Raw genomic sequence first — 17,957 nt, 5'->3', positions numbered from 1 at the left:
TCTGGCGATAGGCTTTTTGAATGACCAAAACTGTCGGAAAGAAAAATTACAAATGAAAGCACCTTCGGTGAAATTTACAATAGCACACCTACACAAACTTCCATTTTGTGGTGTACACAAATATTTCATAATCTTATGGGTTGGAAGTGTATTGTATGTATCGTATTTGCCCTTCCACGAGTATTCGACAAATTCAACCATTTTATAAAGTTTTTTTCAATGTAAGACTGATAAAAAAGTGAGTAGTACTGCACGGACTAAAATTGTGAAAACTCAATTCGTTCATCGAACTGTTTCGTTGGAGAACTACAGAGTTCATTAGAGAATTTTGAAGCGTACGGTTAAAAATCTTGCATTTATGTATATCACAGACGATAGGCCAATTTTGAGCTCAGTGAACGGTATGAAGCAAGCGGAAAGCATTTCTAAGATTTGACAATTTTATTTAGTAAAGCGTTACTCACCAATCTATTGTTTAAGAAAAGTTTCAATATACAGATCGAGAAGAAGGGTTTCACAATTTGAAGGATTCCTATTCTCTCTTGTTGATTGTTTAAGAAAACGTTCAATTTCCTTCTCCTCCGCGAAAAATCAAAGTATCAAACAAATTGAAAAAAAAAACACAGATGAATCGATGACATCCAGCAATAACATTCTGATACATTGGGCTAATAGCTGAGTTCTTACACCATCTAGCCATAGGAAATTAGACAACTCAGTGGGACAGTCAGCGAGTCAGCAAGTAACAGAGGAATAGACTTTGAAACTAAACAGGACTGAAGGCTGCAAACTCAACAATTTTGGGGGAAACGATCCTTTCTGAAGACCTCATTCCTCTGAGGTGTCGGTTGCCATAATTAAGAGCAAATTTCTCGACGGCCTCTGCCACCTAAAAGATGGATTTTTCAGTTTTTTAACCTCTTCTATGCCGGCCTTGTCCTTTGTGACGTTCTTAATTTTTAAGGTGAAATCTTCAAACACAGTAACAGCTTCCTACAATTACGTAAAGTATTTCTAGGTCATTGAACAGCTAGTCTCAGATTTACAATTTATACTAAGGCCCCAAATGGTGTCCAGGGTATTCATCGGCTGGAGAACTCTTTTAGGGGCCTGGATTATTTTTTAAGCTTCAGCATTTTTACCTCATATGGCTCAATGGTGGTTTATCCTTAAAGATCAGATATTTACCTTTTTATCGTTTAAAAACATATAGCAAAGTTAAAAAGCCTTTAAGTCATATAAAATTAGATACCTGTAGGGAAGTCCTTCTGGTAATATTTATTCCTCCAAATTTTGAAACATACTCCTTTGCCTAAAATTAAAAATATTGTCTCTCACCTTTGTAAACAGAGGAGATCCTGAAAAGCGATATGCATAAAAACGGTAAATGACTAGAAAACATACAAGCTGCTCAACTGGTGATAGCGATGGCGACGGCGACGGCGACGGGGATGACGATGGCGATGGCGAGGGGGATGGCGATGTTAATCAAGACCACATCGTACAAAAAAAATTACCTTACTATTACACTGCGAGGGCAAAACTGTAGACGGAAAGGGGAGTAAAAAAATGGCCGCCAATAACGTTCAAAACTCTTAAACGCACTCGAAATTAACCAGTAATACAGAAAGCTCTTATTGTTTCCTCAACATTTTATTTGTCGTTGGCACACGTCTTGGGTGATTGTTGCTTAGATAGGGCTGTAGGATGTTTTTCGAAAACTAGACCCCATAATACTGGAGAATGAAATATATTCTGTAGACTTTTCCCTAATAGCTTAAAGAGCTGTAACACAATATTTCAATATCCTGTTCTGCGTTTTCTTGAATAATATTCCACTAATCAAATATCCATTTTGCCTCTTAAGACTTCACTTTACTACGTGTCGTTTCCTCGGAAACAATCTGCATTTTGTCACGTTTTCGAAGCGCATTATCCAACTGAAAAATGAATTCTCCACACAATTCTGGACTTAAAGTTATTCTCTTTTCCTGTTTCAAGACTGAAAGCGTTAAGAACCCAAAGTGTCCCATTTCAACCCACCTAGCCAAAATAATAACTCTTGCATGCTACGCATGCCTATGTTTATCTTTTCAGTGAGCAGAACATCAAATATATTCCACCTCAGTATTGACTATCTTTTAGACAAGAAAATGTATCTACACCCTCTGGTGATGTATGAGAACTGAGGTAATCCTTACTAACCTCGTTATAGAGTAGTGGTGACTAAGTCGATCGAAATGCCCGCCATTTTCGGATTAGATGCACGATGGTCAGTTTATTATGCTCACTGCACATCATGCATTGCTTTAAAATTATCCCTTACAACTTTACAGTTCAAATGATCAGACATTAAAATAGAATACAGTAAATTTAAAATTGGTTCCCCTATGCGAAGAACAAATAAGTCTGCAAATCTGTAGCATTTGTTTTAGAAAACGATAATTGGCATGGTTCTTAACCGACATGAGTCACAAGCTCTTCACAAAAAGATAACGCTCTTCACATCATCACGCGCTATCATCCAACAAAGCAATTGGACTGATAATTCTTTGCAATTGGTATTCACCATCAGTTTCGTAGCTGTTGTTGTTCGTAAAGTGATAGTAACAGAACCATCTGGAGCTTTCCCCTGTTTACAAGGTTAAAGTTAGACATGTATATCGTGAAAACGTTCATTGGGATTGTTTCAAACATATTTTAATTTACGCAAAGGTAAGTGTAAACTTGATTCTGACTGTCTGAGGGTTTTTATAACTTCTCTAGTGAGTACCACAAACGTTAGCAAATAATGTTTTTATTGCCCTTCAGCGCTCCTAGTGCCTTTGAGTTTACTCAAAATAACATTAAAAAAAAAAGAAAAAAAACAACAACAACATCATATCAACTCACTCTCGGGGATCTCAGAGAAATAAGCGTGCTGTTTTTTTCCCACTTGTACCATTATCACTTCCAAATACGCCCTGTTCGCCATTACGGAATCTCTTGTACATGAAAGCCGCGTCGTGTTCACCGCTTGGCTCCCCTTGTCCCCATTTGGAAATTGTCAGCGGTCTTCCACTCACCCAGGTCCAATTCCCGGCCCTTTTTTTAAACCAATTCTCCATTTATTTTCATAGTTCGTAGTGTTTCGCCTTTGAATTTCGTCATTAATCAAATTCCATTCTTCCTGGGTTTCAAAGGAAACTAGGTCCCCGCCTAGACTTGAGCAAGTGTCTTTGCTCCAGTACCAGGACTCTCCATCCACCGAAATTATGTACCAAGAGTTTTTAAAAGTTATATTTGGGCATTCTACATGATGATGAAGATGAAAACAAAAATACCAATTATCCAAATGATGATAAATAAAGTGATAATTATAATAGCAATGATAACATAAAAAGATTATAATCACAATCACAACAAAGGAAAGAAACGAATGAAACAGAAAACGTAACTCATTCACTAATGAATTCCTTTTTTTTACATCCTATGTATTTTTCTGATCAGTGTCAATAAATACCATACATCTGCCTTCACTACGGCGTCCGCCACACTTACCTGCTTTTGTGGATTAGTTAACTTCACATCAGCTAAGATTATTTGTGAATTCATATCATTTTGGTAGTCGAGTTTTTAAATATTAATTAGTTCCTCGTTGAGCTGACATCTCCCCCACTCCGCCCCCTACTCTTCTTCCTCTATGTAATCAAAAACGTAAAATTAAATGTGAATGTAGGTTCCAATAAATTTGCAACTGGAGATACGCAGTTAACCGTATGCAGTTGTTACGGGCAAAGCGCAAAACTTTAAAGTGCACGCAACAACCTCAAAAGATTATCTGGGTAACGATAAACAATAGGGACATAAAAATTGAAGATAAATTAATTAGGGTTAGCTCATGCAGTTTAGAATTTAAAGACAGTCTTGGAATTAAAACGGGTTGTTCAAACCCGTGATGCCTCGTCCTTAAAGTGACATTTCCTTGGTTTCCCTGAATTCCTGAGGTTAAGTCTAACCATGGCCTAAAAGCTACCAGCAATACCTTTCAGGTTATCGCTTACAATTCCGACAAGATTTTTCCGATAACCTTTCTCAAAAGAACTGCATTTATTATTTGTTTTTCTCAGAGGGCACGGTAAAGAATCATGGAATCTTATTGGTACTTAACGCGGTCCGGGTTTTCCTATCTCTGCCCACGGCCACGGTATCGCTTGAGCGAGCCGCCGATTACATCTCTAGCTTTGTTGCTATTTTTTTTTGGTCCGGCTGGACAGTATTTTAAAGCAAATCGTTTTAGAGCAAATCAAGCCGATCGATAACTTATTAATTCTCATTTTCTCTCTTTCAGATAAATTTGTTTCCCTGCAAAAAAAATTGGTTTTGAGATGAATATTTGTAGCAAATATGTCATAAGATAGGTTAACGCCCAGCCTAAAAGCCGCTTGTAAATAACCTAAACCTTACTAGAAGTAACTCAGAAAGTTAAAACGTGAGGTATTTCTTCACAGTTGAATTCATTAATGGTAATTTCATTCATTATGTATCTGAATTCTCTCAAAAAATTTTTTCCTTGGAGAACAGTGAGCTAGGTCTTTTATACTTCAAATACGCTTTCGGTAAGTCTTTGCAGGTCTGTTCAAATTGGACATTGGTACCATAAATTTCGCAACAATAATCAAAGGAATTCAACTTGAAAAAGCTGCTTGAAAATTCCCGTTTTGATGAAAGACCAGAGTTGCACTCGTGATTGCAGCAAACAAACGAGGGAACTCCCACAACTTCAAAACATAGATTTAAATTTACTTAAAATTACTTTGCAGTTCAGTTTATTTGCCAAACCAGCGCCGTTGTCGTTGTTGATTTGTTTTCAAGGCTGCATGCGTTTTTTTGTTACGCGCTCTCTAATTGACAGGTGTCAAATTGTGACAGATACTTGTCAAAAATGTTTCAAAGTTTGTTTGGAGGCCTCTTAAATTACCTTTTTCATTACCCAAATATAAATATTTCGGTGAGGCCTCTTTTTTATTAACATTTACTCAATCTCAATCTGTTACAACTACCATTTACTCGCTCAAAATTTGTTCAGTTCAAGGAAGGTTTTGCCGCTCTTAAAACCCTAACTCATTAGGGCTCATATGAAAAACATTTAGTTAATTTCAAGAGGAAAAAACTATTATTTATCAGACTAAGTCGGTCCGTATTGGGAAAAACTGTGCAGTTTATCTCCACTACCAGTGCTCAAGACCTTAGGCACAGTATTACTCAATACTGACCTTCCAGCCGGCGAATAATATATTTATCACTGACTTGTACGAGAAACTCACACCTGGGCACACAAAAATAAAAGTAATTCGATATGTTATGTTCAAAACAAAAAGCCTACACTCACTTAATTTTTGAAACATGTATTACGGAAAATTTCATGTGTTCAACTACTTATGCGCGCCTAAAAGTTCATGCATAGCTCACACGTTCAAGTTAGGAAAGCAGACTATATTCTGTGAACTATGTTTTTTTTTTACTTTTAAGAAGCATGAAGAGCAATTTTCATGACACAAGTGCAAGACTGCTAATGTTTCAGTACATTATATACTTTATGGTTGGAATGTGATCTTACCTCCGGGCATCTCGCAAATGTGGGCATCTCCTTTATTATTCCGAGGGATACCATTAAAGAGGCTTCCGCTCATGGATATTTCTGCCCTTTCGTCGTTCCCATTTGGCTCAGAATCTCGCCATTTCGAGATACTCAGTTGTTTTCCACTCTTCCATATCCGAACCCCGTATTTCTTCTCCAAACCAATGAGCTACGCATTAGTAGCCGAAGTATTCCAAGTGCCACGCTTTTGAATCTCATGATTGATAAACTGCCATTCTTCCTCAGTCTCGATGGAGACTAAATAACCTCCCAAGATGGAGCAGACTTCATTGTTAGGAAACCTGTAAATTTTGCTTTTCGAAAATATGTAAGAGGAGTTTTTGAAACAGGTCGGTTGGCACTCTATAAGAAAATAAATAAATAAATAAATAAACGAAAAATGTATACTGAAGATAGCAACACTGACTGAGCGATAATGATAAAGACGAGAAAGTATTTTTTATATTATTAATTTTAATAACAGACGATGGGCATCAAAACCCTCTACATCCCTGAAGCAAATATTAGAATCAGGCCAGGTTTTAAAAGTGGATCTTTGGGAGATCAGGATAATAGCACAGTTATTCTTTGACTTTTTGTTTTGCTTTCCAACTCACGTTTTGAATCGCAATCCAATGTAATTTTAAAAGGAAGTCTATAACTCATTAATATGATAATTGGTCAGGTATTATCTTTTTTTCCCGTCTATTTAAAGGAACTTGAATATTAAATCGGAATGAAGCTGCCTCACCTGTCCCTGGCAATTTCATCAACAAACGAAGGATGACTGTAGAAGAGAAAATGGACAAATAAAATGATTGTTATCTCAAGAGTAACATTTGAAACAATGAAAAAGTTTATTAGATTTCGAGTAAGACGAGTACTTATGCGTTTTATTTGCTACACGCCCTTTAACATCCATTCATGTATTTTATTACCTTCCTAGGGAGCTGACGGAAAAATTATAAAAAAAATGCAGCATCTCCGCAATTCACCAACTGGCTGAACAAAACTTTTCACATGTGGAAACACTTTTAAGGATACGATAGACCCTCAGGAATGTCCTTTGGAAAATTTTTTTAAACAGGTTATTCGCGCAACCGAACTATAAACGAATGAAAAGGATGTAAAATGTGCTATCCAGAAAAAAAAATGTTTCACATTTCAAGCGAATGAATCGGGTATCAAATCTGAGCGCTCAAATAAAACTTGCACAATTTGAATCTTGTGGGGTTGGTCTCCAAAATTTTTTGAGGATTTTTCCATGTTCTTGGGAGTTACAAAACTATGGATCAGCAGGCCGCGAAACCTGCGGAACCTCCAGAGCCCATATATTTTTTTTTTAAAAGAAGAGCAATGGGTTGAGTATAAAGTTTGCTTTCGGGCATAAAGAAGAATAATTTAGAAGAGAAATATGTTCTAATTAACTATGACGTCTAACTTGGCGAGCAGTCAGCAGTCATCTACTCTGAGTTTTAATGAAAAAACAACAATATGAAAGCTCTAAAGGTTTGGGTACCGCATTGTCTGAATAACGCCTTATCCGAACGCTCTACGGAAACCTACTTTGCACTATACGGAATCTAAACGGCTTTAGCAATCCAATTTATAAGAGATCCATGTCTGATTAAGAACTAAAAGTTTAATGAGGACATCTTTAAAGTCTGTTTTGTTTTTTTTTAATTAACAGTGCCAAATATCCGCCACCTGACATTTTTTCTCTGTTTGGTTTGGCTAAATTTCACAGGGCGTTCCAAAATGGATATTAATGTGTCACAAATGGAAAGTCAAGATATAATTAAGGTGGTACTAACCTAGCGAACAACATATACGAATGTGTCATTACGGGTGATTATTATTCAATTATTTTAAATTGTATGGAAAGAGAAAAATATTGAGAAACTAATAATAACGATAATGGTGATAATTGGCTTTAATAATTAGACAACAACTCGAGAGGACATATTAGGAGTTTGGTATGTTTCGTTATTAGAGTTCCGTAAGTTTAAATATCAAAATAAATGTTTTACAATAAAAAGTCCATTTCGACGGTTTCATAGCTACTGCAGAACAAACAGGAATAACTAGGGTCGTACTCACCCAGCATACAACATGTTACCAGGGTTTTGAACATTTTGCCGGATTCACTTCTATTTGATTCACACCGCTTGAGAGTTGGGGATTTGCGGCATCCTCATTAAAAGCCTTTCGTACGAGTTAGATTTTAATGCAAATCATGCTCTCTGAACACATGTTTATGGCGTTAGTCTCCATTTTTTTTTTCTGTCATAGACGGACCAATGGACAAAAAGCAGCTTGCACCTGATGTAGAGCATTGTTTTTCTAATACAATTGAAAAGCTTCACGTCATTAAAATACTTTTTGTAGTTCAAGTGCTGCAGAAGAAACAGCTAAAAAATATTTGATGGTAAGAACGGTAATTTCTTTATGAGCTCTGTTAAATGAAAGTGGTCCTAAACAAAATTCTGTTTTATCAACGGGCAGCTTAAGCTAGAATGCCATCTGTTCGTTATGCATAAATGGAAATTATTGTTATCTATTCATCTCGCTTATGACACGCTAATTACCTCGTATGCCTTTAAAACAACGGTGGCTAACGGCCAATTTTTAGTTTTCAGCCTACAAAACAACTCTCTCCTAGAAAAGCGTCATGCAGACCATCACTTTTGTTTCCAAATGTTTGAATCCCAACAATTTAGAACGAGCGGTGAGTCAAAAGCTCTTAGTGCAAGACGTTCTTGGGTCATAGTGATGTGCTCTGTGGGCGAGACATTCTACTCTCCCAGTATCTCTCCACGCTCATGGAATAATTGATTATTTCTTCTGGAATATTCGCTCGTCTTAGCTGCAATGTATTCAGTCAATCGAAGTTTGAAACGTTTTTACCTATCGTATTTGAGCAGTTTAGAGAGAAAAGTGCTTGTATATTTCAGAATAATTTTTATTTTAACTTCTTCCGTTTTAATCGCACACTTCGTCACCATGTTTATTTATAAATGGGTATGACCTAAACTAGACTATTATAAACTGTTAGCCACATTTACATAATTGACTCCTTCTCTCGCTTGTTGAAATTCCTCTGCAATGCTAAGTTCCGCTGTAGTGATATTTGAAAGTCAGGCCCATCGAAATATTCTGCATTTCTATCGCTAAGCTTTTTACTTTAAATTGTATACTCTGTGTAAAAGTTCTTTAATCGTTGTTCAATAATGTGTGCCGAACAGTTTATAATCTCTAGGTTTATGCCTCTTCCGGCTAACATTGCCCCAGTTTAATTCCAAATTAATCGATGTATATTCGATTTAAAACGATACCCCTAATTTTAGGAATGCGAAAAAAATGGTTAAATGTAACTGATCCAAAAAAAGATCCAGTTACAAGGATTTTTTTTTCTGTTCTTTCTAAATAAGTTGTTTACTTATTCAAACATTTACGAATTGATCTATTTATTCATTAAGCAACAACTTTGAATGTCAGCGTTAGCAGTTAAGACTATTAGTATTATTTGTTACGGTACAATTTAACAGACAAAAAGAGCATCATTTATCAACAGACCCATTTAATTTATTAAACAACTTGTAATATTCTTGCCAAGGAGCGACTCTTAAACAGTTGGAATAATTATCCTATAAAATTGATTAAAACCCACCGCAAACTACTCCTTTCCTCACTACTGACACAATCTGGAGGTTGTCTCCAAAGTAACTCGAGATTAACAATCTTCAACGGTTGCTCTCTCTCGGTATAGCTTTCTGAAAAGTCAGTCCCTCCCGACAACAAGTATTACTGCTGCACGACTGTGTCCTTATGTACAAAGTATTCTCGAATATTCTGGACGCTTACAACACAACTATATTGGTAGTGTTACATCATAACTACGTAACCTAGTAAACTGCTCCAGAAAGTCCCTTGGTATGCATTTCCGCATGACTAGGCATTCTCGAAATTTCTAGAAACCTATAGTTTCAGTTATTATCCATAGCTTAATGTTTAAAGTAATGACAGTGTTTGGTGAGAAGTTTGTAAACTCACTAAGTGAAACGTCGAATATGAAATAATCATGCAGTGAGTGCAGAAAGTTAGCGCGCAAGAATCGAAAGATAAATACATTCAATTAAAGCTGCGTGCTAGAGTGCTTCTTAAAGAAAGACAATACGTGATATCTTGGCTTAAATTCCCGCCTCGTCTGTAGTGGAGTGTGGTCTTATTCGAAGGAAAGTCATCAAGATACTGAGCTATTACAAATTTAAATTTATACATTGGTTTATTTCGATTAGTCTTGCCTACAAATATACGATCGCCCCAAAGACAACCTTGTTATCGTAAAGAGCATACATAACAATTACAGCTAGTTGAATGCTTAAACAATAATGAAAAGAAAGAACTCTTTTTAGTTGCAGAGAGCAAGTCAGATCGATCGTAACCGACTTATTGCTGTTAACTAAGTGATTGTGCTAGGTAATTGACGGTCATTTCCGGTTGGCTGGATCCAGTTATTCAAGTTAGGTGCGATTTCGATTCAAACTCAGCACAAGACTGCAATTCAATTGCCCATACATCCCCAACCTCATTTGGATTGACCTGTGGCTCTTCCTTGTGGGATTGTTATTTAAAGAAGATGGAAAAACGATGTTCATATTTCTTTTGAATCGCTCTCTGATCTGCAGATAGACGAGCAACACGAAATTCGGTTCTTAGCACATGTACTCGGATATCTATCGAAATTCTAAAACTTGATGATATGGAGTTAATTATCAGTTTGAAGTTTTTTTTCTTACCTGAATGTTTCGCATGCAGTGTAGAGCGAAAATTAGGAAACCCTGCAGCATGAAAATGATTTCAAGATCATTAATTTTTGCAATATACAAACAAATTAGTCAAAGACCTATAACGATTTCAAGAAGGAAAGAACATTGCGTATCTTATAATTGAAAAAGAAGTCTTCCTTCTCTTGCATAGCTAACTGCATTTATGTTTTCAAAACTCCAAAAAATTATCACGTGATCATTGTAATGGTGTCTCACTTGGTTAGAAAGTAAAATAATGATAGAGATTGAATAATTTTGAGAGTTACCAGCGAATACTGACTTGAGCAGAGTTGAGTGTGGTGAAGACGTAAACGAAAGCTTCATGTACAGGCGAGAGGAGACCGAATGCCACGTGACACCCAGCAGGGGAATCATCACCACGCATGCTTTGATGCCAATTCTAGGAGTTAAGGAGAAAACATTCCTTTATTTTCCTTAAACAATGTATTTTCATTTTTAGATATCGTAAGGCCTTACTGATTAAGGAATGAGGAAGGTTGGCGAATAGAGCCTCACTGGAGAACATGAAAACCTATTCCACTATTTTGTTTTCGTTTTGTGTCGTCAATCTTATCGTATTTGCTGAGAATGGTAGTTTTCCCCTGTTGGCTGCGACAAATTGGTTATCTCCTAATATCTCCAAATCTTCCTGCTCCTTTCATCTTGCTCGATGTGTTTTTTTTTAGTTATTTTTGCGAGAAAAAAAGTCAATGTGAAACAATGAGAAAACATTAACAAGGAAGGGGTAGAATTTTTTTTTCATACGAAAAGTATTTTTTTCATAGGAAAAGTTGGAGAATTTATGAAGCTGTCCTATGCCTGTGAAGATATCAATGGGTAAAAATTGACAAGCATCCCCGCAAACAGCGGCTACGTCCAAAGTTTGTTGTGAGTAAATGGGAAAAGAAAAATGGTAAATGTTGTGCGGGGTCATATCATAAATTCTCAATTCGCTTTTAAAGAGCAGAGAAAAAATATTTGGCAGCAATTAGTATAGGTATACCAATCACAATCACCAACATTAATCATAAACTCACAACTTCAATGAAAGCCACAAAGGCTACGAATAGTCGAGGAAAGTCAGCGACTGAACTCGAAGAAGTGAAAGAAAAAAAAGGAAACACAAATTTTCAGCAAATGAAATGATACCGATTTCAAAATACGTACAAAAACAAAACAAAGAATTAAATGCAACGAAATAAAAGGAGAAGAGCAAGAACAAACCGTTGAATTTTTTCTCACTATTTATCACTCGTATAACTTTGTAAACATTTTTTCTTTTTTCCAGTAGCGATGCCAGGTGAAATGGCCACCATCATCACTGGAAGACCTACCCACAAAGAAAGGAAGAAAATCGAAACATTTCACTGCCTGACAATACCATTTTTGGCGATCCGTAGGCATGATTACAGTTTCCAGTGCAAATTGTGAAATAATAAACTTACCCCATGAGATGACGTGATACATGTACACTTTGGTGTTGATGTTGTAAACTTTCGCAACGAAGAAGTAGAGGTCAATTCCCTTGATCAGCATCCAACAGAAAACGGCCATCAAGAAATACTGCATCAGAGGTGCTATTGTAACACAGGCAGCCTGTGGAAAGAAAGAGTTTTTGCATAATTCTTCATATGGGTGAGCATGTAAAAGGCATGTAAAAAATTTCATTCTTCTTAATGATTGTGTTTACAAACTTTTCATCTAGTCCTTGAAGCCTACGCACGAAAAGTTTAGACTCTTGTATGCTCTCTGGAGCTTGGACACTGATCCGTTCATGAACGCGAATTTTAACTTCGGCTCCCCTGCAGAGCATTTTTAAAATGTCGTCTCTGTTAGCCTTGTGTCCAGACTTCCAACGGTGAAGCCGTACGACTACTTCTTCTCAGTGCAAACTGAGACTGCTTATCATTTTTCCTTAAATAATAGGCATGCATCCAGTGACCCATGTATTTCAGCACCACGGTCTCCTTGGCTTTTCCAGTTTCGAGCAACAAGTTTTAAGTATTGAAATTTTTGAGTACAATTTTGCCGAGGAAAGAAATTTGTTTAGTTTCTTAGCTTCTCTCTACAGGTTTATGAAAAGCAATCCTCAACATTAATATTGTGATATTAACATATCATTTTAATGTGTAATGATACTCTAACTAATGCAAGTGCACTCGCTATTTCTTTGTCTGCATTGATGTCCACTGGAGACTTCGGAAACTTTCAGATCACACCCTTTTCAGGCTTTACGATGTCAATCAAAGGTTGCACAGTCTCCAGACCATCGTAATTGTACCAGACTCGCCGAGTGGTGTACGAACACGGCCGAATACACGGGAAGAAACACTGATTGTATTGACGAGTGGCGTAACAGCAATCAATAGAGTTTCCCATAATGAAGATAATGGACATTTAGAAAATAAAAAAAGTCAAAAAGAGAATAATGATCAACTTTTACGAATCAAAAGAACAATTGATAATATTTAGATGTAGCCAAGCGGAGCTGTAGGGATGTTATTACTGTACAGCCCTTTACCTCATTAAAACTTATCATTGGCTGTCAAAGAATTTATTCATGGCAACTAGGAAGGAGACATCAATCATGAAGAGGGGGGCTTGGAGTCAAGGGCCTTTCAGTGGGGGCAGCTTTCGTTTGTTCATTTAAGAAATGAGACGGTCATCTTCTTAAGTAAGTTCCGTGGATAATAAGAGTGAAAGACTAGCTAGATAATTTGTGCAAATAGCCAGTAAAGGATTAAAAGCAAGATATTTTTAAATTATTGGCGGAAAGCGTCCTCAGTGATCAAATGAATTGGATCAAAGTAGTTATGAAAGACCAAATAAAAACTGTGAACATTGACAAAGCGATGTTGGAATTTTTCGGTATGAAGCGGAGATGAAGAAAAAAAAACTTCATTGCCTCGATGCGTGCTATTTATTTCTTATTGAGTGCATAGAGAGATAAATCTGTATTCGAACCAAGATGCCTATCCAGCAACAGCCTGTTCTTGTTTCTGTAGCGTGAAGTGACAAGAAGTATTGCAATTCTCCCCCTGGCTGGAATGCTCGTCCGTGACATGTTCCTCCCCCCATTCCCCCCACCCAACCCCTTGCTCAGCATTTCGTCCGGTTTTTCTGTCAGTTCGCCGGTACCCATTTCAACTCCTAGATGAAGCGAGGCACTGTAAGGATAAAGAGACTTGCCTAAGAACAGAGCACAATATGTGGGAAATTTTAGTGCGAACTCTGCAATGGTAAATCGATGCCTCGTCTCTGTCTCGATATGATTGTTTGGATGGTTGGATCGAGAAGGTCCCATTTGTCTCACAAAAAAGAGAAAAAAGAAAAGAGATTCGCTATCATTTGCGCGATTTACTGAAGGGACACACCACTCAGATAATCAGCTGGTAGCTGAATCAGTTTTATTCCGATTGTGCAGCTCGTCGACATCGTGTGGGTAGATGGAGTGTCTACGTGTTCGTATCGATTCGTCACCTCAACTCAGGGCATGACGAATGTGGAAATCGTTGTGTTCCAAATACGAACTTATACAAATTTCTTTCTGGGATTCCGTTCTCACAATAAGACGAATTTTGATGATCACATATTTTTTATGTATTTTTTTTTTACAGAAGATGGCTAAGAAATATAGAAAGCTTTAAAACGCATGTGCTGAGCTGCTAGGCTATTAAATCGTTTGTTTTACCAAGTCGCCGCCGCCGTGTATTAGAGATCTTTAACTACGACGATGGCGGCAACGGGGACGAAGCAAAACAAAAGATGTAACGAGCAGAACAAAAGCAGAACAATAGCAATTGAATGCAGAGTTAGGGAAATTGAGGCCTCTAGAAGAGAGAGAATCATGAACATAGTCGTGAACCACGCACTAAGCTCGAATTAAATGTTAGACGACATGTAGCTTTCAAGCTAGCACTTCCTGTTGCTGTTGTTTTTCGTGCAGTCAGCGGAAAATAAAAGGGCGTCGCGCGAATAAAGAAATCGCAAGGGTCTGCCTCCTCTTTTCGTTTTAACGGGGGTTTGTTTTTCTTTTGATGGAAAAATAGATCAAATGGTTAATTACCCTCAGTCATCATTTTCGAATAAATCTGCTGCGTACTCATTGCCACAATTAAAAAAATAATCTCTTGAAAAAGTTCAACTTGAGCTATTAGGCTAGTTTACACTGCAAGCACAACTCGTTTCTTTTTAATAATTTTGCCGTAGTTTATTGTTACAATGGTTTCCCCTGAGCTACACGGCTAGATCTCGCTACCATAACATTTGGACGTGATGTTGAAAGAAAGGAAAACATCAAGAACCACATTGCTTAAAGATTTCATTATTCTACGATCGGGAATTCTTCGAGTTAATTGTCTTCATTCAAAACACTAGAAGCTTCTAGTGATTACTGAATTCCTTAGCAGTCAAAAGCTATGGGAATTAGCCTCATATTGAATAAACAAAGTTAGTTACTGTGATTGCATAAGTAAAAATACCTGCGTTGTTTAAGAAGTGATCATATCATAAAATCAGTTAGGAGAGATTTATTTGGAAAGAAATGTAGCTGTGATTTTGTGATTTCCACTTCTGAGAGAAATTGTTAAACTATCCCAGGCATATCAGAAGTTTCTAAAATGTCTAACAAAATAAATTAGGACGGATAGTTTTGTGTTTGACTTTCTATAAGTTTAGAGACTGCGTGAGACCTTTGTATGGCAAGGGATTAGATTGTTATAATCTTAAACACAATTTTGAATTGTGCTGCGCTGAAGCCGAGAATCTCAAATTCCTTTCTACCGAGAAGATGATATTTCGAAATGAAACTTACCTCATTCAGCTAATAATGAAAGTATTGTAACCGAGAGCATCTTAACAACCGTCAGCCAACTGATCAGGAAAGTTTGCACGTACGCGGGTGCCCTCGATTGTTTTCACTTTGTAAACAGTTTGCAGCTTTTGAGTGTCAATGTTTTAGCTTCGTACTTACGTAAGTGACTACGTTAACCTCTGGTCGTGTGCTATGACTGCCGAATTGGTTACTCGACAACGTGTCAACAAAAGACAAAACATCCAGCTTTGAGGAATAAACAAACTGACTCGCGTTCCAGTTTTCAAAAACCTTTTTATTTATAATCAACGAGAAGATATTATAGGTAATATTTGCTGAAATTACACCGCGTTTTCTTTGCCAATGGACCATAACAGATTACACACCTGACAGAAAAGAATATATCTGCCAGAGGATTGTATTTTGAATGTACAATTAGTCAACACGATGAATTTAGAAGCGTTAACTATCAAATAATATTGAGAAGGTTTTGAACATTACTCACAGAGGAATCCATATTTTAAAACCACCTTTATAAAGAAAGAATCAAATAATGAATTAGTCGAGAGGTAAAGGTATTAAAGCTAATAGTAAGTATGATTGTCTGGATAAGTGAACTATTTAAGTGATCACCAGTTTTTCCTCTGACTTCCCCTCCACGAGACATGAAATTAGTGCCAATCACTTTCATGGACATTAGCTCTTTTCAGGACAATACGCGCTTCTTGATCGACCGTTCTTTCTAACTTTAAGCAGTTTCTACCGCGAACATTTCTTCTTGTCATGCAGCTGGAAGTTCAAGATCAACGAGTGTTATCGACGACACTGAACAATATCGAAACCACGGATAAATGGTCTTAGGTATTACTGCTTTTTTTCTCAGAAACTTTACAGATTTCTAGTTTAAGCAATCCTCTTTGAAAGTGATGTTATATTGTAAAGTGGCACCCGAGTTTATAGAGCCGTACCCAAAAATTTCATTTTATTCTCGCATCGTAACCAAGTGTTGATATCTCTGACCATGTTCAAGCCATTTGCATTAATCTCAGACATACCTCAATCGTCTCTTGACGTCATTTAATGACTGAGTAACATTAGCTGGCTAATTAGTGGTTGACTTAAAAATTAAAACAAGACATGTCAGAAATGTCATATGATCATTACATTATGGTGAGCCTGGGAGAGAAATCAACTGCCCTTAGCAAAACAACACAGATGCGTAACTATAGCGCGTGAGTGCATCAAAAAAAAAAGGGGGGAGGGAAGGGGCGGGAATGAAGCACTAGAAAGAATATCACCCCCTTTCTTTGCCAGAGTGATTAAAGTAACAATTTTTGAAATGAAAAAAATCTACTTCAGACACTCTGAAGTAGGACCCTCCCCTTCCCTGTTAAGGAACTCTGCTAGCAGTCCTTCATCGAAACAAAAAGCGAACAAGTCGTCAACACTTAATATATTTTGAGCTTTAAGGAAAGGAAATTAGTTGCTTTTCAGACGCCATCAAGAAAAGAAAAATATCCTTTTCAATAAGTATTTCCAGCATGAAATGTCACAGACATCTAACGTGAATTATATTGAGTACCATTAAGGATGTAAATGCAATAAATTGATATTCTCCAAATTATTTTTTTTCCGTTGATTCATGCAGTTCTAACTTTTTTTGTTGATTTGGTATGTTTTTGATACTTTGAGACAACATTCGATGCTCACCAAAATATTGAAACCCGCACCGTAAATCGTTTCTTCCCGTTCCAATGAGCCAAAAAACATATATGGAAATGAGTTTATCAAAACAAATCTGGCCAATCTGGTCAGGGAATGGGCAAGCTTGGATGACCACCACTAATCGTATGTGAGAAACAATTCATTATTTGTCGCTGATGGGTGAGGTGGGGAATAGATGGTTTTCAGGGGGAACGGAAGAAGGATCAGTCGTCACTAATAAAGTATATAAGTGTACTTAATAATATTGGCTGCAAATTTCCTGCAAATGAGTGGGTTTTCTTAAAAATATTACGGAGCCTTATAAGGGGTGGGGGGGAGAAGTGTAAAATCCTTAAACTCCACCCCTTCCCCGAAGGAAACAAATCAACAAACGCTGTCCCTGATAAATTTGATTCTTCTTTATTTAGACCTTGATTTTACTCTATAGTAAAGTACAGCTTGATTATTCAATCAGCGAAAACAAGAAATGCGTTTAATTCTTAAAGCCGTGTCTGTCAACCCTTTTCCTCTCCATTAGCAGTTTGCAATCTCGTAATCCCGTACGTTTTATTAAAAGAGCGACATCTTTATTTGGGCCAACGTTATGACGTGAAAAGGGGTAGAAAAACCTTACGGCCATGGGTGCGGTGCGGCCTTTATTTCAATTATACCACCTCTTCTCAACCGAAATTTTCCCTTGAGTCCCGCCAAACAGCGGAAAAGTTAACTCTTCACAGATCCAACAAAAACTGAGATGATCAAAGAGTGACCAGGAAAGTTGCGGTACAATGTGTACGTAGTAAGCTCGCCTGACAGAAAGTCTTCAGACAGCTTATATCATTACAGAAAAAACAAAGTGTAACGTTTGTTCACAAACTGGTTGACTCATCTCACCTTGCTGATTTCGTTTTTCCTCGAGGTTTTTCTTCTGAATACTTGAACTAGGTTTTCCTCTACTTTGGTCACATTACCTCTTTATAGGCTACAATAA

Source organism: Pocillopora damicornis, chromosome 1, assembly GCF_964200805.1.
Source record: "Pocillopora damicornis chromosome 1, jaPocDami1.2, whole genome shotgun sequence".
NCBI lineage: Eukaryota > Metazoa > Cnidaria > Anthozoa > Scleractinia > Pocilloporidae > Pocillopora > Pocillopora damicornis.
The sequence above is the reverse complement of the archived record's forward strand: the minus strand, read 5'-3'. Positions refer to the sequence as shown.